At 40.1% G+C, this 23906-nt stretch overlaps 2 long non-coding RNA genes across 2 annotated transcripts in view; one reads left to right on the top strand and one right to left on the bottom strand.

Annotated features, from left to right (window-relative positions):
• Positions 1 to 1668, top strand: part of LOC308590070 — a 22864-nt gene extending 21196 nt beyond the window's left edge. The window contains exon 3 of the long non-coding RNA XR_014009676.1: positions 1622 to 1668. This is a non-coding gene — a long non-coding RNA (uncharacterized lncRNA). The remainder of the gene's footprint in view (positions 1 to 1621) is intronic.
• The window catches only part of LOC308590044, a 25471-nt gene extending 1565 nt beyond the window's left edge, over positions 1 to 23906 (bottom strand). Inside the window, exons 1-2 of the long non-coding RNA XR_014009627.1 lie at positions 23829 to 23906; positions 3780 to 3913 (exon numbers count right to left, since the gene is read on the bottom strand). This is a non-coding gene — a long non-coding RNA (uncharacterized lncRNA). The remainder of the gene's footprint in view (positions 1 to 3779; positions 3914 to 23828) is intronic.

Raw genomic sequence — 23906 nt, 5'->3', positions numbered from 1 at the left:
CAGTGTGCTCTTCTGAAGAAGCCTCCCATTTATGGATCTAGGGCTCAGGGTAATTCTTGTGTAAATATACAGAACATAGACTTGCATTCAAGAAGCTTTGGAAAACATTGCCATAGCCATTCCTGTTCCAGCTTGTGGCTTCAGTGGGGATGAACTTGAAAAGCACAACAAGCAGAAAAGAAGGCTACTCTTGGACTTGAATCTGCCATTCTGGTTTTGTAGTAACACAGCTTGTAGCTTTGACTTTTGCTAAGCAAAAAGGAAACCCTTTGTATATTTTTCAAAGACGGAAGCAGTCTGGAAAGGAAGCCTCTTCTGACCTTGCTCTTCAGAGCCAAGAGTGCACGACTGTAGGTGTGGGAAGATAACTTCATAGGAACACGGGGCCTCTGGGGAATTGCAGAGATCATGTTATTTACTTTGATCTGTAACCCCCCAGAGCGAAAACTCTGCCAAATGTGCCCCAGAGAAGGTGAGGGCAGCTGCTGACCTAGTGCAAAGATTCCATTAGAAAGTAAAATTTCCATCTCTAATTCAGTCCACCACTTAAGGTATAACTACACAGCAGTCCTCAAAGCATCCCCAGTCCTTGCCAAAGGCTGGCCCACACAGGAAACAGAAAAACCCATAAGACCTTTATGAAGCATGTGACCTATGTCACAGGACAAGGTCTTGGCATGGAAGGAGTAGGGGGGTGGCTATTTCCCCCATGTTCCATTTCAATCTAATTCTTGCACATCTTGTTTTCCACTCGTGTATCAAGCTCAGGTCAAGCAACTTGCCATAGCATTCTGCCTGCTATTCCTCAGTACAATTTTGCCCACAGTGCTCTAACATCAGAGGGGCGAACTGAATTGAAAAGATAGGATCAATCTGTGGTAGCAGTTAGCATTTCATTTAATAGATGATTTCAGAATGAAGAACTTTCAGAGCTGATTGCAGCATTTGCGAAGTGGAGTATTTGCAGGGCAACTGCAATTCAGACCACAAGCACCTGCCCTTCCCTATGGTGGCATAATGCCACCTTGGAACTTCCTAGAAAGTGTCAGGTAGCTGGAGCCTTTGCTGTGGCCTGGAGCAGAGTGGAGCTTGCATTTTAATAAGGGAAGCAGTGGGACCAGAAAGGAAAGCAAGGCAACAGACCCAGGAGAGAACAGCAGCGTGTTACTGTATCTAGGACCCGGTTTCTGGCTTTCCTCCTCTTTCAGAATGGCCCTCTCATTTTTCAGTAGAGTCTTAGCTTAGCTTGCCATGTGCTGCCTGCTGCCCTGGCTGATATGAAAAAGCCTGGGATAAGGCATATGTAGGATGCTGAGAGAAAAGTTGAGAATAGTAAGCGGCAGTGGCGTAGCGTGGGGGGTGCAGGGTAAGGGTATTTTATGGCATTCCAGCACCTGGAAAAGCTATCACGGTAGTGGCATACTGGGCTCTTTATACATCTAAAGCACATTTAAGCCCTGCCCCCCAATCCTGGGAACTGTAGTTTGTTAAGGGTGCTGAGAATTGTAGCTCTGCAATGAGTAAACTACAATTCTTAGAATCCATCTAAACCCAGTCTAGTTTATTTCTCTCCCCGAGCCAATATTTCACTGTAAATCAGTTTCCATTTATCTCATTTCAGCTTTTACAGTCTTGGACCACTGCAGCTCTTTTCATCCAGGCTTCTTTCTTCTGGATGTAACTACCGGTAATCAACTGCATTAGCCAGTTTTACCTATCTGCATTACTGTATTTCCACTTCTCTGCCTAACTTCTTAACCAAACCAAAGTTGTGTTAATGTTCTGTTTTCTATTATTTGCTAAATTTCTTTTCTGTCATCCATACATTTTTTGTTTCTTTCTCTTTTAAAGTTTTGATTTCCTGGGCTGGTTTTTCTAAACTTCCTGTGACCTTTAGAACTTCCTGGTGAGAACAGCTTCTAAAACAATCAAAAAGCAAAACAGCAATGTGGTTGAAACTCTCATCCCTTCACATACATCTTATAATTAAAGGAACCACAGCTTCCTTTTGCCTCGCATCTGTGGTGCCAAGGAGCTACAGGTGCAGTGGTCTGCTTGGCACTGCCCCTTTCATAGCTTGGCAACTGAGACAAACCACTAATTGTGCTTTGGATTGACTGGGCAAAATTCATTGTAATCCAAATTTAGCATGTCCCCATGTAATTTCGAGTTATGAATGAAAATAAACTCATGTTTCCTTAAAACTCTAACAGTGAGAGCGTTTGGAATACTTTCCAAATAGAATATAGAAAAAAACTTTATTAATCTGCTTTCAGCCATGTATTTAACTCTTTACCCATTTGCTTAGATTGATTTCAAGTTTACATTCTGGAGGTTGTGCTATATATCAGGGTCTCTCACCCACCCCAACCAAGCAGCATTATTTCACAGGAATTAATGAAATGCATTATAATTTCTGGTATGTTACCATAGTAGTTATTTGAATATGCTTTCTGTATTTTCTAAGCTTCTATGAGAGTACCAAGGATGGAAACTCTCTCCACTGCGTGGGCAAATGATCTAAACAAGCCATTTGTGGCTTATCTGCAAATTGTCAGATCTGCACAAAGAACACAGCCAGCAAGCCTTCAGACAGTGAACTTTGAACCTTGGCTGGACCTTGCACTAGTCAGCACAGTAACAGGAAAGCCAGCAGACAGATTTTGAACGGAGGTTAGAAGGCTGCTGTAGGGTTATGAGCAGAGTAACAGCTGCACTTTGCTACATGAACTTTGTACTTAGACACAGGGGTACTTAATCTCTATGACAGAGCTCTTTGTTTCATTACTTATTAACATTCCCTTCCCGAGTAAAGTTCTTTTGGTAATGAACCTTTTTTGAAAGCATGATTTACACAGATGAACAGATATGGACTATTAAAAATAGCGTGAGCAGCTTTACCAGTTTAAATATTATACCTCTGCATGAACCTTGTGGACTTTACTGTTCGAAACCCCTTAAGGCATCCTTTTTGGTAACCATTGCAATGATAATGATCTTTTATGACATGCTATTTTCATGGAAAGATTCATACAATATTTGTAGTCTATCTTCAAAAGGATGGCGAATCGTTCAATAGAATGTTGTCATTCTTTACCTCCTGCATTTTCTTTTGTTTTTTAATTAAGAAAGGGGAAAACCAAGAGAATAATTCCTCGTTGATTTCTGGGCTCAATTTAAGCATTCCTCTTGTGTTGCACATGGTAAAAGACTGTGTATACTCATCATTTCCCACATGGTATGTTCAAGAGGAATGCCATATGGGGGAGTACAGTGGTACCTCAGGTTACAAACACCTCGGGTTACAAACACTTCGGTTTACAGACTACGCTATCCCAGAAGTAGTACCTCGAGTTAAGAACTTTTCCTCAGGATGAGAACAGAAATTGCACGGTACCGGCAACGGGAGACCCCATTAGCTAAAGTGGTACCTCAGGTTAAGAATGGTTTCAGGTTAAGAACAGACCTCCGGAATGAATTAAGTTCTTAACCTGAGGTACCACTGTAGTTTGCTAAGTTGAACCATGGCATACTGTGGGAACAGTGTATATAAAATCAGCAGATTCAAATGTGAAAACATTAAAAGCAAAGATAAAACTGGGTATTTATTTAGACTTTTTTTTTAAAAAAAAAAGTCTGAATGGGCTCACATTTTTCTGCAACAAAAGTTTATGACCAAACAGTATGTAGGAGAAATAACACCTTAGGAATCAGTGATTTAAAATGTAACGAGAACAAAATAAGAAGGCTATAAACATTACAATATTTATGGTTATTACCTGGAAAGTCTTCAATGAATAAAATGAATTCCAGATACAGTGTTTTGTCTCCGTCCCACTCCAGAATGCTCTCTTCCCAGAAACCATTCTTCATTGAAAGAAGTAGTTTGTCATCTTTCTCTCCTCCCTCTATGCTGAAAGCCAAAATCAATTTGTGTTTGTTATTTATCTGAACAGGTGGGAAAATTAGGAAAAGACACCAGTTGGCTGTAGAGAAGGTTTAAAGGCTGGAAAGCAGATTTGCTGAAAGTGGAGAGGATATATAACAATGCGTGGGATCCCAAGTTGTATAAGCAGAACTCCAGTCATGCAAAAGCACTTTCCCCACCCTGCTTCCTTAATGCAATCCCTTGTGCTCCCTGGAAAGTCACTCTGACAGTCAGAGGATGCTCTGGAATGATATAAGATGTGGCAATGGGTGATGCAGATTCTACCTGGGATCAGATATAGTAGATTGTTCATTTGGTACTATCAGGGACAGAAATCTGGTTCTTTTATTTGGCTTGATTTGTCTACGTGCCAGGCCTTAGTCATTGATATATGTCATAAAAGGCCCATAATTTGTACCTAATGCTATGATTTGATTAATGTTCAATACTGGCATAATGCCGACATATTTGCAATCAGTTCAGTGGCTCAGTTCAAACACATTACTAAACCATGGATGAGCTTGGTCAAGCCTTGGGTTCAAGCTTTCTCTTCTCTCCTCCACAAAAAACTGAAGTTTGCATATTACAACTAAAGAAAAGCAGAAGCAGAATGGTTTCTGACCAAGGGAACAAGGCTGGACAAGCCTTGTGTTCACTTGCTCCCCCTTCCATCTCCTTCCTCAGAGCAGCCATGAGGAGGAGACTAGAAACACCCACTTCCTCCTTGAAACTAACCACCATTTATTATGTCCAAAACAGGTACTGTGATTAGTTTAAAAACTATGGGTTTTTAAAACATGGCAAGATAAAAAACCATGGCTTGATATTTGATTTTTTTTCAATCATTCACAGTTTAAATTAACCACAGATTGTCTGGTGCAGATAGAACAATAAACAATAAAGTCAAGCGCAGGATGGCCACACCTGGAAAGGAGAGCACTGCTTCCTGAGACCTGTTATTTCAGGGCTGGGGACCCTGTGGCCCTCCAGCTGTTGTTGGGCTCCAAATGCCATCAACCCCAGTAAGCATGGCTAATGTTCAGGGATAATTGGAACTGTAGAACTGTAGTTTAACATCTGGGGGGGAGGGGTCAGAAATTCCATACCCCTAAGATAATTGCTAAAACTGAAAACTGAACCGGCACAGTATTATGCATGTAAAAGATGTGCTCTCTGAGTGAGCTTTGTTCCAAACACACACACAGAAAGACACCCTTTGACTCCACTTATTAATGCATTTAAATAACTTGGCACTTGCCTTTGACCGATGTCCTGTGTGAATGATGGTAACAGCGGATACTTACAAAGGGTTAGAAGTGCATTGTATAGCCCAGCTGAGGATGTCACATCACAGTATGTGTCATAAGGAAAGCATACTATGTGAAAAAGGCCTTTGCCACTTCACTGGCAGGCTGAGCGATCAAACACTGTGCATTTAATTATTAGCTAAATGCAAGGCTGAGGATTTCAAATTAAACAAAGGAAGCCATAGGAAGTGTGAGAAGTTGTGACCCTGAAAGTCACTTCTTAGCTCTGTATTCAAAAAGTGGCCTGCTCATAACTTTCTAAACGGCAAAATTATGTTTACATACAAATTGCAGCTTAATTAGTAGAATAGCTGTACACTTCATTTAGTGCCAAAGGAGCAAAGGGTATGGTTAGTAATACAGATTGGAAATTGACAATAAAGCCTCCTAGTTGTGTAGGACAACCAATGAATATCACTCTCATATTCTTAGATATTAATTTGTCCATGAAAGACAAGGATGAATATATTTTTAAGAAAGGTTATTATATTCATACCTGCACACCTTTACAGAGTAAAAAGGATGCAACATATTTTATTATAATTATTTATTATTACATAGCATCATAGTTATGCATAGCTGGATCCTTCTAGATGCAAAATATGTCTTCTGCATATTAAAGGTTATTTCAACTTCTCACTGAACAAAAATGGGCCCTCCAAACTCTATTTGCAAATGATGAATTAAAGGAATGAGAGATTGAAACAACTGAAAAAAGAATGGTGAGGGCTGTGATTATCATTTATTACAACACTAAATGAACTCTTTCAAATGCACGTTCAGAACAGTGCTAGCAGCTATTTTCTTTACACATGGTTCTCTAGGTTCATTTCATATTATTCCATTAAGAAATGGTTCAATCCATATTATTCCATTTTATTTAATTGTCCTCAGCAGTACAGAGTACTGGCATCTTTTTCTTTTTAAGCTGTCCATGGCAGCAATTATGTTGCCACACATGGGACTTATAAGAGACATATAAGAGTACTGGCTCCTTCTCCTTCTCCTCCTCCTCCTCTTTCTCCCAAAAAAGACTGCCAACACCACACCAAGACATAACACATGTACACTGCTACTGATTTAAAACAACAACATACATCTGCTACAAGGACCCTATAAACTAAATTCAAATAGAAGATAATTGAGAGAAGAGAGAAAAGGAAGAAGAAGAAGGACAAAGTAACTGGACACATTAAGCTGTTTCCTCTGAAAGTTTATCATTGTATACCAGTGAGTCTCTAAGGCCACATGACTGCCTTTTTGCTGCTACAGGCTAACAAGACTGCTCTTCTGGAATTAACAAATATAGCCATTCATGCATATGTTTTATTCACCATCAATCCAATTCATATAATCCTGATAAAATGCTGCTTAAAAGCTTTTTAGCATTGGCAGTGTAACTATTTTTAGAACCATTAAACATGATTCAAATTACAAGAAAGGAGATTCCAACTAAACATGAGGAAGAACTTTCTGACAGTTAGAGCTATTTGATAGTGGAACGGACTCCCTTGGAAGGCGGTGGACTCTCCTTCCTTGGAGGTTTTCAAAGAGAGGTTGGCTGGCCATCTGTCTGGGGCCCCTTCCAACACTACAGTTCTGTGGTTCTGTGAAAGTGCAGGCATGTTGATCATGCCATTTCCACGCTTGTGAATAGCGCATTATAATCACAGTGTTAACATTTGAGCATTGTTCTTTCTCTTCACATCCTATTGCCTGTACCAGGCAAAGATATCACAATTCATAATGCTTCTGATGTTGTAGACTGAAATTACAATGGGACGTCAAGGGAATTAGCTCAGCTTGAAGGAAAAGGAATGAAATCCCACCCCCATCCCCTTTCCTTTTTGTGGATAACATGAAGAGGAGAGTCACAGTTTACATCTTAGTGGTTTCAGTAAATTAGAAAAGTCAAACATAACAAGAAGCAATGCAAAATAAAATTCAGCATGCAGAATTTGGCTTCATTGTTACTTAACAGTTATGTCACTGAGAGACCATTTCAAGTCTGTGGCTGCCGAAATCGCAGCCCAACTGATGCACAAGCCATGCATAATGTATTACATAACACTATATATTAAGTCAGCTCTAGAGTGTTAATATGTCATGAAAGTTAATTCAGATATCATACATTATGCAAAAGAGAAAGAGATGTGAAAATAGACCTCCCCCCCACCACCGCTATTTTCAAGAGGTGTCAAGCAAGCTATTTCAATGTCTTCCCTTAGGGTCTGACCTAGTAGGATGCAGAAACACTAGTCCGATGCTCTTTGGAATAAAGAAACCTTGCTCAGATCTTGACATTCATACACAGCAAAAGAAGGACTAAATGATGGCTGAGATCAGAGCACACACTGCCCAGCAAATACGGATTTAACATAGTTTAAATACTGTAATGAAGTTCTCTCAAACACCAGACCAAATGGTAGTCAGCAGGCCTGCATTGGGCAAGTGAAACTGAGATCTCAGGCAGCTGATTTTGGGTGCCATGTTATTGTTACTGCCAGGGTGGGGGGGTGTTTGTGGACTTTTCATTTTCAGATACCTAAAAAACTCGACTCACCCTGGGTGCTAAGCACCTTGACTCTCTCTGTCTCTCTCTCTCTCTCTCTGTGTGTGTAGAGGGATGTCAAAATTTCTTGGGCTAGCCCTGCATTTAAACAGTGCCACTTCAGAATGCAGGTTGGGATTTAGACAATGTCTCACTAACAACAGCAACAACAACAAGAACCCAACATATGGTAAGCTACCGTAACATACCAGGGAGGATGCTGTTTGTTTGTTTCATAATATTTATAGACCACTTGATCGTAAAACAAGACCTCAAAGCTAGCCTCTAAAAGTCTTCTCAATGACACCTAGTTTCTTATGTGTTATAAGAAATTAAATATTTTTGCTGCAATGTTGAAATACCTACGGTGAGCTTGCACCTGTTGTCTGGAGTGGTAACATCTAGCCACAGATTTTCCACCTCGGTTGCTGTTGCTTGTGGTAAGAAGTAGGCCAGAAGGAAATGGGTTTTTGAAGACGTATGTTGAACTTTGCCTTTCTGGACATGAGGCAGCCTGTTTCCATCCTCCATACAAAGTAATTGGCTAACCCACAGCAAAAACTATGCAGAAGATAAGCTGGGAAACATCTCACCAGTAAAAGTTAATTACTTCATTCCATGACAATACACTGATCAATGCCAAATTTATGTTTGATACTTTCTGTGGTAACTCTTGGCTCCTTGTAAAACATGTGGTTTAGAATGTAATACATCTTTCATTCTTGTTGCCATGGCCCAAAACAAAGCAGAGCTTAATTCATCTCCATTACAGCCCTACTGGACCCAATGATCTTACAACATGAAATGCCATTTGGCTGTATAGGTACAAGCATTTGCTTAGCCTCAAAACACAAAGCCAAAAATAAAAATAAAACTGGTATATGTGGTTTTGTATCAGTAACAAGGATCAGGCTTACAAGAGAGATGGATTTGAACAAGTGCACCTCAGTGCTTATCAGAATCCTAATGAAGGTTTCTGCCTTTTTTTAAAAAAATAAAAGCTCTTGACTTCCATTGCCTTGACTACTGCACGAATGGCAAGACACAGACAAATCATTATGAAGAAGCAGCAGAGCAGAACTTACCAGCAGAGAAAGGGAAGCTATAATTAATCTCATTCGTCTGATAGGCAGGTCACTTTTATTATCCTCCACATATTATATATCAAGCCTACATCTGTTCTCACTGGCTAAAGTGGCAGTAAAGATGTAAACCTTCCAAAATCTGCAATCTTAAAACTGGCAGAGCCAACCTCTGTGTTTCCTTCCTGTGTTTTTCTGCACATTGAAAATGCACAGCACCCTCTCCCCAATATGGCATTTTCCTTATATGGCAAGCTTGAGGATAAATTGTTGAATTTTTTTGGAAACATGCTATCTGCATAGTTGTTTTTTAGATGTCCAAATCTCCACATCTCTCCAAATCATGCCAGAGGCTCCTCATTTGCTTCACGGTGATTCAGAAAGACCAAACTTTGGTTTAGAAAAGCCACGAACCTTTCCAAATCAGCCCAGACCAACTCAGAATTTGTCAAAATCTGATGCACACCCCCAGTAAATCATATATAGAGTGAGGCGAAAGAATGAATTAAGTAAACAAGAAACATTGCTGATTACTGGGTGGTCTGAGAAAATGACTCATAATTCAGAGTCTAGCTTTGGAATGAGAAATGGAGAAGTATTGTAGGATTTTGTTCCAAGGATCAAATTTCTTTCACCCCAAGCCATCGCCCTGGCAGGGTGCTTTGTTTTGGCATGGGAGAAAAGCTGGCACCTCTCCTTCACCTCTAGTTCAAGTCCTCTGATTGAGTGCTTGCACCACACAGCTGCTTAAATCAGATTCTTACCAGCTATGCGGATTAGTCCAATTAAAGCAGCTTGAGCCACACAATTTATAGTCAGAGGCTGACATTTATCAAGGTGCTCCACTTTTCACACACACACACACACACACACACACACACACACACACACACCCTCTCAATGTTTACTGGCGCTCTCCAGTTCAATGGAAGTTGACAGAGAAGGTGCTCTGGTAGTCTAGAATAGCCTCATTGCACCTATTAATTACTGTGTAAGCCTTGACAGCAAGGAATACTGGGTTGTTGCCCATACCCACATTCATTTGCAAGTCACCAATATTCTTCTCTTCCACATGAAACAGACAGCATGCTAACATGAAATGCATACATGCTATGTAACAGGAAAAAACTGAACTGGATATGATCGCTATGTCATTAATCTCTGCCTGAGTTCTCTATTGTCAGCTTTACAATCAGTCTGGTATTTGTGCCAGGTGACACAGGAGTTGAAAAGCAAAGCAGTTATTCAAACAAGTGAGGGGAACAGGCAGGGAGAGGTGTGGATTTAGAATTCACATTGATAGAATTGATAGGATTCAGTTTACATTTCATTCAGTATATTTCATTCAGATGTTAGATGCAGATTGTACAAGATCATGGGAAAGTAATAAGTGTATTCTGCATCCATCATGAAATCTGTAGTGTCTCCATAAACTCTTTTTCCTCAGCTATAACCCCCTACATTCTGGGAAGCACCAATCCAGCTTGTGAAGCACACATTGCCATTGTCAACCACTGACGTTACAAAGTCAGGGCTGACTGCTGCCAGCCACATCTCTATCCTCAAGAAGTGGTCTCCATCTGCAAATATGATGCATCTGGAAAAAGACATTTCTGAAAACAGCTGTCAATTAGACACCTGGGTGATGAATTCCAATCATAGAACTGTAGAGTTGGAATGAACCCCAGGAATCACAGCTAGAGAATCCCTGACAGGTGGCCACCCAACCTGGACAATAATGACCCATCTGGGAACCTCAAGTGAAGCAGCTTAGGGTCTCTGTTTTTGAGTGGTGTTCAGTTGCATGCTGATAACTTCTGTTTGGGCAATTAAAGTTGATTGGGAATTCTTCTGCAAGTAACCCACATCCCCAAAAGATTAGATAAGGAAAGTGACATTGTCTAACTCCTTTGCCCTGCTTTATTCTTGGGGGCTGAAAAAGCCCATCAGTCGCAGGTACCTCTGTGTTTTTCACAAGCCCCAATGAGTCCTTCACTGCCATTGTGTTCACCTTGCCTGGATGCAGCTTCAGTTTATTCTTCATCCACTTGACCACAGCTGCCATGTACGAGTTCCTAGCAAAGGTTGCTGCTCCCACATAGGTTAAGAATATATATCTATATCTATCTGTCTATCTATCTATCTATCTATCTATCTATCTATCTATCTATCTAGTCATTTTACATTACTAGCGAGACTTTACCTGCAGCCTCTAGATAATCTGTCCCCCATCTCTGAAGACCAGCACAGAAAAGCTGAATAGTCTCATAGTACCACTTTCTGTATTAATTCTAACAAAGGATTCTTCATTCTGGTTCAACTCTATTTCAAAAAACCAATTGTCATCACAAAAGAGGTCTAGTAACATCACAAGGGTAGGACAGCAGGTTTTTTGTTTTGTTTCAGTACGCCCTAAAAGTGACTTCTATGAAACTATCTTAGTAAAGTATACTGTTTATAGTCGGTAGGGAGTTGCTCCTTTGATTACGCAAACAGTGTCATATGAGACACATGTATTGGAGCATGCAGTTCTGAGTCCAGCTGAAACCAACATCCTTGGAATATATTGGAGACCTTTGGATCAGCTATCTAGTACTTTTTGCATTTTTAGCTCCTGAATGGCAGAGCAAAAGGATTTCACCAGAACTTTAACTACCAGACACTGATTCAGCCTGTGAGTTTCCCCAACCTTTGACCACCAAGGGAATTATAGGCCAAATAGCTAGATCAGCAAAGGAGCTTAGATGGAGTGGTACAGAATAGATTGTGTAATAAGGCCAAACTCCAGAACTAATACCAGGTCAGATGCTTCTACAACTGACTACATTGCCTCTTCCACACCATGACCATTCATAGTCCGCCCCCCCCCCCTCGAAGTTTCATGAACACCAGGCTGGTAGAGGCTGGACCAACAGTAAGCATCTTATTCACACAGAAAGCCAAATATAAACAGAAAACAATTTATAAATCAAATTTACTGTTACAATATAAAGAAATTGTTTGCTTTTAATCTGATGTTAAAATTGTATTAAGTTTGTTTGTCTTCATTTTAGTAAACCACTTTGAGGGCCATTCTGTTTGAAAACTGGTTTGTGTTTTTAAAAAGTAAATACACAGACTTTGCAAAGCTGAAGTGACATGCAAGTGCTGTTCAGTAACCTCCATGTGGGACCATAACATTCTCTGTCCAGTGCTAGTGCCCTCTTTGAAATAAATGAAAGCTAATTTGTTAGTAACAGTCCTGTGGCAGCTGCAAAACAAATAAACTTCAGTCTTGGTAGACCACAGAACATAATTAGCACCAAACAAGCTTCAGCCATCCATTTTGCTGAAGGATGAAGGATTTTGTGGGAACAAGCATTTAAAGTTTCAAATCAAAATGGGTGGTGTTGGGGACTTGCCAGTGATTTCCAGTAGTAAATGTGCTTTTGCAAATGACTAATCATATGAAGATGACCCAATACTCTTTTGCATCTTTGGAAGTGGCAAGTACATTAATTCCTTGATTAATGCTCCTTAAGAATGCCCACTTTTAATTTTGTCTAAACTGTAATGCTTTTGCTTTGTCTTTTGCAGGGGAATGTAAAACAAGTATATTTTACAGCCAGTATGTGACTGTTACGTGGCATGAAATCGTAAGTCCAAATTTAAGATTCCTCAATTCAAATTTTAATAATTCAAAAATTAGAGTTTAATGTATTGTATCGCATGGACCCAGTTCTTCATTTTTTCTCTGGCAATCACTTGTAGCCAAGTAATATTGTTTTCCATGAATACGGTCTTAATGGTGTGTCCGTAAATGACTGTGGAGGCCAATTCTGAATCCACACGTCCTTCCACAGTGGGGACATAGGTTTCTGGGTGGGAGTTGTTCATGGTGAGGATTTGCCAAACGTGCCTTCCTTTTATCTTGTTTCTCCCTTTCATCCTGAGTTTGTGATTTTTCAATATCCAAGATGCCTTTGGTAGAGGCTATTCTCCAATTGGAGAGCTTGCAGGTCAGTGTTTCCAAATTATCCATGCTTATACTGTTGTTGTTTTTTTTAGATTTTAGAGTGTCTTTAAACCTCTTTTGTTGTCCGCCAGCAATTCTCTTTCCATTCTTAAGTTGGAAACAGAGTAGTTGCTTTGAAAGATGATAATCAGGCATCTGAACAACACGACCAGTCCAGCAAAGTTGATATGAAGAATCATTGCTTTGACATTGGTGATCTTTGCTTCTTCCAGTACACTGACATTAGTTCACCTGTCTTCCCAAGTGATATGTAAATTTTTTGGGAGACACCGTTGATGGAATCTTTCAAGGAGATGGAGGTGGACATGCTGCTTACAAGAGGTGGAACAGATGCTCTGGAATGAAAAGGATTTTGTACTGCTAGCTTCAAATATACAAACCAAACATAGGCAGAGACAGTTTAAATACTTCTATAAGCATCAATCCAGTGGCCCACATCAGATCAGCTAGGAGGGACAGCCCAACACCTCAGGAGATTTTGCCTTCAGCTTACTCAATCCATTTCTGTGTGTTTCTCTATCAGTGCCAAACATGTTCCTTTTGTTCTCTGCACATAAATCTAGCTTGCATCATTCTAGCTGGAGGCTGATGTGGGAAAGGTGTGCCACATTCTCCAAACTTCCGATAGTTTCACCTACATTCAGAACATTGCAGAGATATATTGGTGACAAGAACCCATATTTTTACAGCCAGATCTCATAAAGAGTTGTTTACTAGCCATTAAAGAATATCAACTCTACATTATCTTGCTTGACAAATGGTATGGTTAGACCAGTGTACAACCTTTAAACTTTAAAACTGCTAAATAAAAAAGGAATTTAAAAAATATCCATTTTGAGGTGAAACTGACTGTGTCTACCATCAACATTTAACTAAGATTGACAAAATTAAGTCTTGACAGTGGCTCTGAGCCTTTCTCAACACACCTCCGCTAAGTCCAAAGCTTTCTGATTTCGTGCATGGCACAACTTTTGCAGAATTTACAATGGGGCAAATTACTTTGGGATAAAGTACTTCCCAGCAGTGCCAGAAATAGCCAACAGTTCCTACAGATTCTAATTAATCATTTCTAATGACGGATTGTAAGTAGATTTGTGGTTCCCTCAAACTCAGTGTTACATCAGCCAAAGGCAAAACATAATGGGCACAGCCTACAGAAAAATAAACATGCTTACTTACTGTTGAAATCAGAGTGAGATAAGTTCTTAAATGTGTGCTTGTTCCATTGATTTTAGCAGAAATTAAATAGACTTTGTACTTTTACTGTAGTCTGTGTATTTGATCCTTCACGGTAAATATGTATCCAATAAATGTGTATTCAGTCTATTGTCTCTATATGCTTTGTAATAAAGATGTCTGGTAGGCTTGGGGTTCTCTGTATCATGCCTATTCACCTTGAATCAGTAATTCCTTGCAGCCATAGAGCTCCCAGTTCCCTTCAATGGAGAAGGACATTTTGAGGGCATCAAGCCAATGCTATGAACCAAAACAATCTAGTAGGCCTTGTGAAACTGTGAAACACTGGGAATTGTGAGAAATCCAGTGACAGAACTGCCATTTCATTGGTCAAAACTAAACTGGTCAACATGGTCTATTGAGGTTGAATATTGTTTCACAAAAAGTAAAGAAGCTGTGTGTCTCATTTTCATAGGGAGATTTTTTAGGTTTTTGTGAAAAAAATTCAAAGCCCTCTGTGTCCAGACATCTGACTTCATCGCCTCTGAAGCACCGTAGATGCACAGCCCTTCCTCACACCTCCTTTTCTCTCTCCCATTGCACACTGGCTTCCGCATGGAGATCCTGGTTTACATTCAGCCAGAATTCTAAAGGATCTGATCAGCTGTTAAAAGATGTTAATATCAGGAGAAGCTCTAATTCAAAGATTGAAGAAATGCAGTACAAATTCTAACCTTTTTCTTTTTCTTGCATTTGTGCCAACAGGTTGTTGAAAAGTTTTTCTTTCTTTTTTCTTTTGCTGTAGGCAAGGTTCTCAAGCTGCCCTTGATTTTGGGCTACCAGCCATAAACAGACAAAAGAAACCAGCAATGCATAGCAGGAAACATCATAGCTACACCATTAAGAGCAGAATTATCAAATAATAGCATAGTTTATGACTGAAAAACAGAAATAACCTGAGCTTAATTAGTGTTTTTGCTAAACCTACAAATTCAGATACTTGACTGGGGCCTATTATTATTAATTTTATAACAACATTTCTTTCATTATTCTCAGCAGACCATCTTTCAGTTCTGTGATGTCTTTACACATGGCTTTCAAAAGGAATGATGCAATCTGCCATTCAACACAGCTTGTAATTGGAAGAAATGAAATTTAAAAATATATATGCTTGAAATCACTTGATTAAACAACAATAACACACACACACCTTATAGCTTTCTGATTCATATGCTCCTTTGTTGTAATTTTTTAACGTGCGTCAGGCAACATAATTAGACAGATGGACAAGCTTCCAGGCTCAACTCAGACTGGGTCTCACCATTCACAGAAAAAGTGGAGGCCGCTTAAGGAAAAAAACACCTGAAGAGTTTAACACTTGCTTGTAATTGATGCTCCCTTGTGAGGCCCCCAAACCTCCTCACTTGCTGGCTTCACAGAAGGTAGAGCATGAGAATCTTAATCTCAGGGTCATGGGCCCCAGGTTGGGCTAAAGATTCCTGCACCAGGGAAGGGGGTTGGACTGCATGATCTTCATGTTCCCTTCCAACTCTACAATTCTATGATTCTATTTACTGCTGAATATCTATATCGATTTCCACAGCTGCTGAGGCCTCAGTGGACTGGACGTAGGGAGAAATAGACCTCTTTTGCACTACTTTAGTTTTCTCCATCCTCATCGTTTTGCTCTCTTTCATTCTCTCTAGGCTAGCAACCCATGGGTAATTCCCCCCACTATCCATGCCTTTGGTACTGTCATGTATGCCCATAGAACTCTTACAGGGGGGCAGACCTTGGCCCAGTCAGAATCCTCCCCTGCTTACAAACATATGGATGGAACCAGATGCAGGTGTGGAGGCTGGAGCTACAAGCCCTCACTGCATCTACCTCTGATTCTATGAATGTGCAATGATGGTTGCGTTTACCCCTATATTCAGTTACTTGAAGCTGGAAGTATGGACGTTCTGCTTTGAAAAATATTCTGTTTGAGTTAGTTCATGCCATGTGCATGAAAGTTCTGTCTGCGGTGTATGGTCTGTGGTGGCTGTTTCACCCGTGCAAGTTATCATTTCATGATGCAGGCATCAGATGACACATCTATATATGTGAATGCATCCTTACTCTAGAGTAGCTGTAATCCCTTTGAAAGTACTATCTTTTGTGAGACTCACCCTGAAGTAAGCAGACTAGACCTCCAATCAATATTGTTTTTGTAAGAGCTTAAATATTGTTTTATTTTAAAATATTTGGAACTTGTTTTGTTGTAAGCTGCATTGAGCATATTTATATGGGAAAGCAGCATACAAATTTTAATAATAAGGCTTGAATAGAGCTACAGCCCCTCTCAAACTGTGTAAAAACAACGGCTGTTCAGTCTATATTTGTGCCTCACACTTATTTTTCCAGCTACTTTTTAACAGGGAGGAAATATGCTGGCAATATTTGCATGTGAAGTTAATGTTCTAGTCTAGCTATATATATTTTATACAAAAATCATTATGGAAAGTAATGTTATTCACTAATAGATCATGTCCTCAGTTGGCATCGTTAACACAGCTATGTGTTGACCATTCATCTTTTATCACTCTGACACAGAAATTAGTAATAAAGCTTTAAAAATTATAACAAGGGTACACTAGGGAAGTACTTCAAAGAAAACAGCACCAAATGTCTAAGAGCATTTGTGATGCAAAGTAAGATGGCTCTGGTAATATCTGAAATTCTCTGCTGCATCCGAAGCCATTGATGAAACTGTAATGTGGGTAACAGAGAAATAGGGATGCCATTAAGGTTCTAAATAGATGGTCTCAGTAATTGCCCTTCTCTGCCACTGTGGACAATTTTAGATATGTTCAATGCTATTAAAAAGAAATGCAATAAACGTCCTGCAATCTGTGGGTAGGCTGTTGTCCTTGTTACACTGAAAGTACAGTGGTCTGTTCAACTGAGCCATTCCCAAAGTTTAGACTTCACTGGTAGCTGGTCACCAGGGCTGACTGAGGACATTTTGCCACTAGAGGCAAAACAAAAAGTACTCCTTCCTGCCTCTTTTGCTGTGCACACACTGCCACGTGCCTGCCCACTGTCCCCTTCTTTGCTTCATGCCCGCCACCCATGCACCCACCACCCATGGTCACCAGGTGCATGCACAGAGCAGCAGTAGCTCAGTGGAGAGAGAGGTCGTGAAGGTCAACAAGCACAGGGCATGTTCCACAGAGCAGAGGTCAAATTTACCATGCCTCCCAACTCTCAGGAACCTGCCACCCTGAGGCAACTGCCTCACCTTGTCTCATAGGTGGGCTGGCCCTGCTGGTCACCCAACACTCTCTGCTTCCTTACTGCCACTAAATAGGCCTAGTAGGAACAGATGAAAGGTTTCTCATCCTAAAACAAACTTTCTCTTATGCAGTTGTCTCTAAATGATTACACCAAGTTGTCTCTTGGTTGGTGGTACTAAACTGGTGCATTAAACTGGTGATACAGCATGAAATATCACCATTTACAGAATCAGGATCAAAACTGCAGTTCAGGGCCAGCAATGGCTCCTTTACAGAAGTTAAAAAAGGAAGTAAAGACCACGATGTGCTGTTGTCCAAGAAGAAGAATGGAAACAGAAAACCAACATAAGCAAGAAGCAGAGTTAACCTTCAGTATATTTCAATAGCCATGCTTCTTTAAAAAAAATAGGTAGGAAAGATAAGACATGCATGCTTGAGGCTGAAGAAAAGACTGTTTGTACCTAGCACATTGGAGGAATTGTTCAAGAACAGTTCAGCCATGTCAAAATATGACCCTGTAAAGCTGCCAAGGGTCACACAGTCCTCTAATCATCTGCTGAGTTAGTGCTAGACATAGAGGTTGAAGCCACTGGTGAGTTGCTTTAACTTAATGCACCTTGCTGTTTTACAAGACTTTGCAGAAAGTTTTATCCTCCCAGCTCAAGGAGAAGGAAGCTGTCCAGTGGGAGTTAGATAAGCGTTTTTCCATGGGCTCAATCAGACATTTGATAACTCCGCCAGAGTCAGCACAAATCGGATGCATTGTGGCATCCTCAAAGCACGTGCTATGTGATATATTTTGGTCTGCTGTTCTCATGTAGAATGGATACACACATATACACATGTGCTAAAATATCTGGATTTCTTTGTATCTTTGGTCTGAAAACAATAATCTAAAATCCATACACAAAAAGGCATCTCCAGTAAACACAAACTATATAAAGATAATGTAGTCTGATACAATATTTCATGGAAATATGATGTTGAAATGCTGGGACTTGTTTCTCAGTAAATAAATGTATAGGAGGGATTTAAGCTGTAAATTTGTCACTAGTTCTTTCACTGAACATATCTTGGCTGTGAGTCCTGAACTACTGGCTCCCTGCCTTGCAGGACTTTTTCCACCTGGCCTGGGAGGGTGGGGCCTCATTGATTCCAGCTCCAAAAGCTGAGGCTGCTGAACACTCTTGGCTGGGACATTGCTTAAGGGGGTTATTGTTGTTATCTATATTGTTTTTTATGTTTATTTTAGCTCTTATTTTGATTTATGTGGAAATTGTTCAATTTGGTTGTGCACTTTTTGATGTTTTATTTATTGCTTGACTACTTTTGTTATGTTTGTAATTATGTATCACCCCCCATATTGTAAGCTGCCTTGAGCATGGTTTTAAATATGGAAAGGTGGCATACAAATAAAATGTACATGTGTAGGCTTAAGATCGTATAATTGTTTCTCTGTTGTAAAAATGACTACGAGCCACGATGGCTATGTTCTACTTTCACTGTTGAAGGCATTCCAGCTCTGCATACCAGTTGCTGGGAATCACAAGAAGGGAGAGGACTATTGTTCTCAGGTCCTGCTTTTGAACTTCCTATAAGCTCCTGGTCTAGATGAGCCTTTGGTCTGATCCAGGAGAGCCCTCATGTTCTTAAAAAAAGTAAAAAAGGGCAACGTTTCTCCCACTGTCCCATTTGTTGGCAGTAGCTTGTAGCTTTAAGACCAAACTGATCCAATGATGGCCAACTAAATATCTGAAACACAATCATATCAACTCATATCTAATCTTGCTATTGATTTAAAAAGCAAGCAATTTAAAGTGCACCATAATAGTACAGCTTAGGCATAAGGGAGGTGCTGTTTGAGAAAACTTTGGGCAGAAACAAAAAAAGGACACACACATTTTAAGGTTGCTTCCCACCTTTGTTTTTTTAGGGTAAAATGATGGAAGAAGGCAAACGTGTTCACCCATTCAGGAGAACTAGGAAGCATTGTCCTTATTTTGATTTGTCTTTGTGACATCATCATGTAGCCAGGCATGATTTGCTGTACAGCATCGTAACACCACCACAATCACTGTGACACTCCCAGAAAGAGTAAAGAATGGTGCAGCAGCTGATCGGGTAGAAAAACTGGCAGGGAACAAGGAGAGCACAGATGGGCTTCAAACAATATTTCAATCACCCTAAAAGGCCTTTATCACCCCCTAAATGAGCAAAGATGAATTTACTTGTGCTTGATTTTTCTGTGTGTTTTTTTTTGCTGTTGCAACCGGGACCCTATGCCTAATTTTGAGATGCACCCACTGCTTTTTTTCTGGGGGGACGCCGGCATACACATACCCCTAAACATTTTGTGAATCTACGTTTGGCATCATTGAGGGGCAATATTTCAATACAAGTAGGAAAATGAGAGTACCCCTAAACATTTTTTTTAGAGGTGGATGCACCTCTGAATGTCCTCTAAGAGTCCAAAATGTAAAAACAAAGGGAGAAATGCAGACAACTAAGCCAATTCCAGATGTAATCCCCTGTCTCTTATCTGGGAACATCGCCTGGACAGGCCATGATTTAGATCAGAATTCATCCTGGTCCCAAGATACAATTAACAAATGTTTATGCAGCAGGAACGGATTTCAGAATCACATCTCCTAGGACAATAATTATACAGGTGCATCCTGAGAAGCAAACTACAGAAAAAGAAAGCATGAAGGCATTGATTAAATACTTGATGGGATTCAAGTCCTCCCTTTCAAACCATTCCAGTTGTTTGCCAGGCCTGTTGGTGTTAATGCATAGTGCTGACAAGGAGTGACTTTCAAATATCTTCTCAATGTCTCAATAATTTTATAATTTAGCCAACACTTTGTTAATTAAACAATGGGGAGTGGGGGAACCAGCATCTACATCCAATAATATTTTGAAAGCATAGTGTGCTCAAGAACTGTTACTTAAGCATTCTGGATACTCTCAAAACTATTGCACAGCTGTTATTTAAATTTGAAAAAATAAGTAATTTTTTTTAGCAAGAAGGAGTTTTCTCTTAAAAGAGAACCACAGTTGTAAATAGTTCTATTCATGCATTGCATAAATGGGAAGTTTATTTATTTAATTCAAAAGGCAGACTTTTGAATTAACAGTATGCAAGATTTTAAAAAAACCCCACAAGCTCCAGTTTCCTTACCTTATCACCCCTACCCTTAATAGTATGAACAACAGATTAAAATAAGAAATGAATTATATTGGAGATGTAATATATAGTATAATAAAATATTCGACCTGAAATTTGTAGCTCAAGATGCTTCTGCATTTTTTAAGAATATTGTATAGGAACAATAACTGGAAATCCATTAACTATCACTTAGAAGGTGTGTTCTGGATTTTACCTCAACACGTATGGGCTAAAACTGTCGGGTGGGACAGTAGCCCACATGCAAGTCCCACCTGCAATGTCACAGTATGCATCAGCCTGCCTGCTTACTCCCCAACCCTCCCTTGTGCTGAGTGGAGAAGGTTTTCAGGAGGGTTTACTTACATTTGCTTGAACATGGGTAGAACACTTTGCAGAATCAGGGAACCTTCTTTATCACACAGAGTTACATTTGTGTCTTTGGGTAGATACCTATATTCTGCTACCAAAGTTGAACTGCTAGGTAAAGCTACCTAATTTGACATCTGCTGACATTTTAAACTAGCACACCAACTAAAGTTAATCAGCACCTTTCTCTCTGTTCCTACCTAACAAGGAACCTGTCTGTTTTGTGAAAGGATGGAGGAAGACCAACAGATGGTTATTGTATTTCCAAAGACGGTAAATGGCCCAAGGCCTTGGTGCAGCCCAATATTAAATCCCACCTTAAGACTCTTCAGAAGTCATAAAAAGCCAGACTATTCTGTCCCACCTGCTTCTTTGTTTACTTTTGTAGCCTAATGAAGAGCTCTGGAGAACTCAAAGCCTGCATACATTTATTATATGTGCTGTAGATTTTGTTTCCTGAATTTGCTTTCATTATGTTCTTTTTGTTCCTGTCCACATTTATGCTGTTTCTTTACAGAAAACATTTAGGTGGGAGGTAGGGAAATGTATCCCCCCCCCCAATAAGACAAGTTTAATAGGGAAAAGGGAAAGAGAAGTGACACTAGACCCTCTTGTTTGTATTATCTGTCTATCTGACCTCCTTCTGTTGGAAAACCACCTACCAAAATGGACGCTATTTTAAACTACGTACCCATTTTATCTGACAAGATTCCCCTCCCCTTTAGGAACTGTTCATTGCTGCTCTGAAGGAAAATAAGAACTTCACACAATTATTCTTCATGACTCTCTTGAGTGTGCTTATGGCAATAAGCCCAGCCTGTTTTTATACAGAAAAGATATTCCAAGCTACTTTAAGCTCTCACATTTAACCCCTTAAAAAGCTACTGTATCTATTTCGGCACTACAGCGCTGTGGGGTTTGTTTGTTTTTTCCATAGACAGACATAGCAAGATGTTAGCAAATCAACAGGTGGAACTAAGGCAATAGGGCAAAATGTTTAAAAGTGATAACAAGCTCAGCTAAGCAGGTCATGGACCCACACAAGATATTGTAATGATATGTATTTAATACAGCCTACTCCTTTTTCATAAAGATGTTTGGGGTCACCCAACCCAGCCTAAGACCAGATGTTGCCCCAGCTGAGAAGCATTTTTGGTGGCTCTCCGAGCAAACAGGGGACTTGCTGGCAAAGCAGCATTACCAAAGCAGGACTGAGGGTCAGTCCAAGGTCAGAGCGCAAGCAAGCAGAGTCCAAAACAAAGGCTCCGGTGAGAAGCAGTCACAGCAGTTCAAAGTCAGGGACCAAGCTATCTGAGCTCAAAAGGGTCAGGCAAGAGACAAGGTTACAGTAGTCCACAGCCAGATTTGGCATAGACAGGCAACCCAGTAGCAGGCAGGACACAGAGCTGGTTTAGCAGCTCTTCCAGCACTGGGGGTTTAAGCTGGTGCTGATGGAACCACACCATAGCCTCAGCTGACTCCTATTAACTCCCCTTTTCCAGAGGTCTCCTTAAGAGGCGGGTCTTATTTCCAAGGAGACTGTTGCTCCTGAAGAGCCATTGCCTGTATCCATGCACTTGCTCAGAATCAGGTTTCCATCCAGTGTTTATGGCACCTCCTACTTTCCTTTGGGCTTGGAACTCATTTGGCTTCAATGTGTTGAGGCTGAACTCATCTTGGGTGTGGATGGCCCCTCCTCAGCCTCACTGCAGGATCCCAGCTCCTTGCAACCAGAGGCAGCCTGACCCAGGACTTGGCCAAGGACCTCCTCTGAGGGGACCATCCGCAGCTGGGACATGGCATCCTCCTTTAATAAGGATTCCTCCATCTGAGACATGACACATACATCATTCTTCCGCTTTTAAAATATCATATAGTAAGCTAAGTTCTTTAAGTCGTGGTCCTCCTGTAGCCAAAACAGCACCACACAAACATACATAAGAAAGAGATGTAATCAGGCTCAGGCAAAACGTCAAGGTTTACAGTACTAAAAAAATATTGAGATAGGGAGCTCAATAGCCATGACATGCTGTGACTCACAGTTGGACAGGTGAGGGGATCTGGAAATCTGGAGGGAAGGGTCAGTGGAATGGGATCTGCATTCTGCTCTCTACACTACAACATTGTTCGCAGATCCTATGTCATTAAAGCTTTAATTCACGATTTGCATGCATGATTTACTGCAGTCAGATAAGACAATAACTTTGAATGCATGAACCTGACTTTTCCCTAAGGCATATGCCTTACTTTTAAGAGGCATGCATAATTCACCATATGTTAAACATAAATAATTTCACTGCTTAATATTTGGCTTCATACAAATAAATCAGAACAACAAATAAAATTCTTCCTCTTGAATGTATGTGTTCATGAGGACTAGAACATAAGGCAGAAATGTGCTCTTTGAGGCACCTAATGCATTTGAGTTAGAGGAAATTACCACACACTGTGTTAAATAACGCCTTTTATCAACATGTAAATAACTTTTCTTAGTAAGCAATCATGAAAGGTTCTTCAAGAGAAAATTAATATATCTGATTTGTTTATATCTTCATCTAATTTAGAGCAAGAGGAATTGGCACTGAAAAGAGATATGAAATGTGTCACTAATATTTACCACGCTATGTACTTGAGTGTATATATAAATGTTTATAAATAGTTACATGCTCAGTATCTGTGATGAGCTAAATCAGATAAGCTATTTAATATACAATCCTATACGGTATGTTGCAAGCAATCCCAGTCATCTCCCTTTTTCTGTCAGCTGTAGCTTTGGTGGGAAATTAAAAGTTAATTTTGTCTTTGTCCTTTTGTCTTTCTCCTTATCAGTATTGCCTCCAAGGCATGCTAAAGTATGCTGAAAGTGACCTTCAGTTTACTAATATCATCCTGACACAAGTGATTTAGTCTCCATTCCTCTAATGTTCAGCGTTAAACAGAAGAAACAGTCACTCACCAACAGCCCGTTGATTTCATTGTGTTCACAAATACACCCTTTCCTCCAAACACACAAGGGATCTGTACCTATTTTAAG

This window comes from Podarcis bocagei, assembly GCF_964188305.1.
Source record: "Podarcis bocagei genome assembly, chromosome: 6".
Classification (NCBI taxonomy): Eukaryota; Metazoa; Chordata; class Lepidosauria; order Squamata; family Lacertidae; genus Podarcis; species Podarcis bocagei.
The sequence above is the reverse complement of the archived record's forward strand: the minus strand, read 5'-3'. Positions and strand labels throughout refer to the sequence as shown.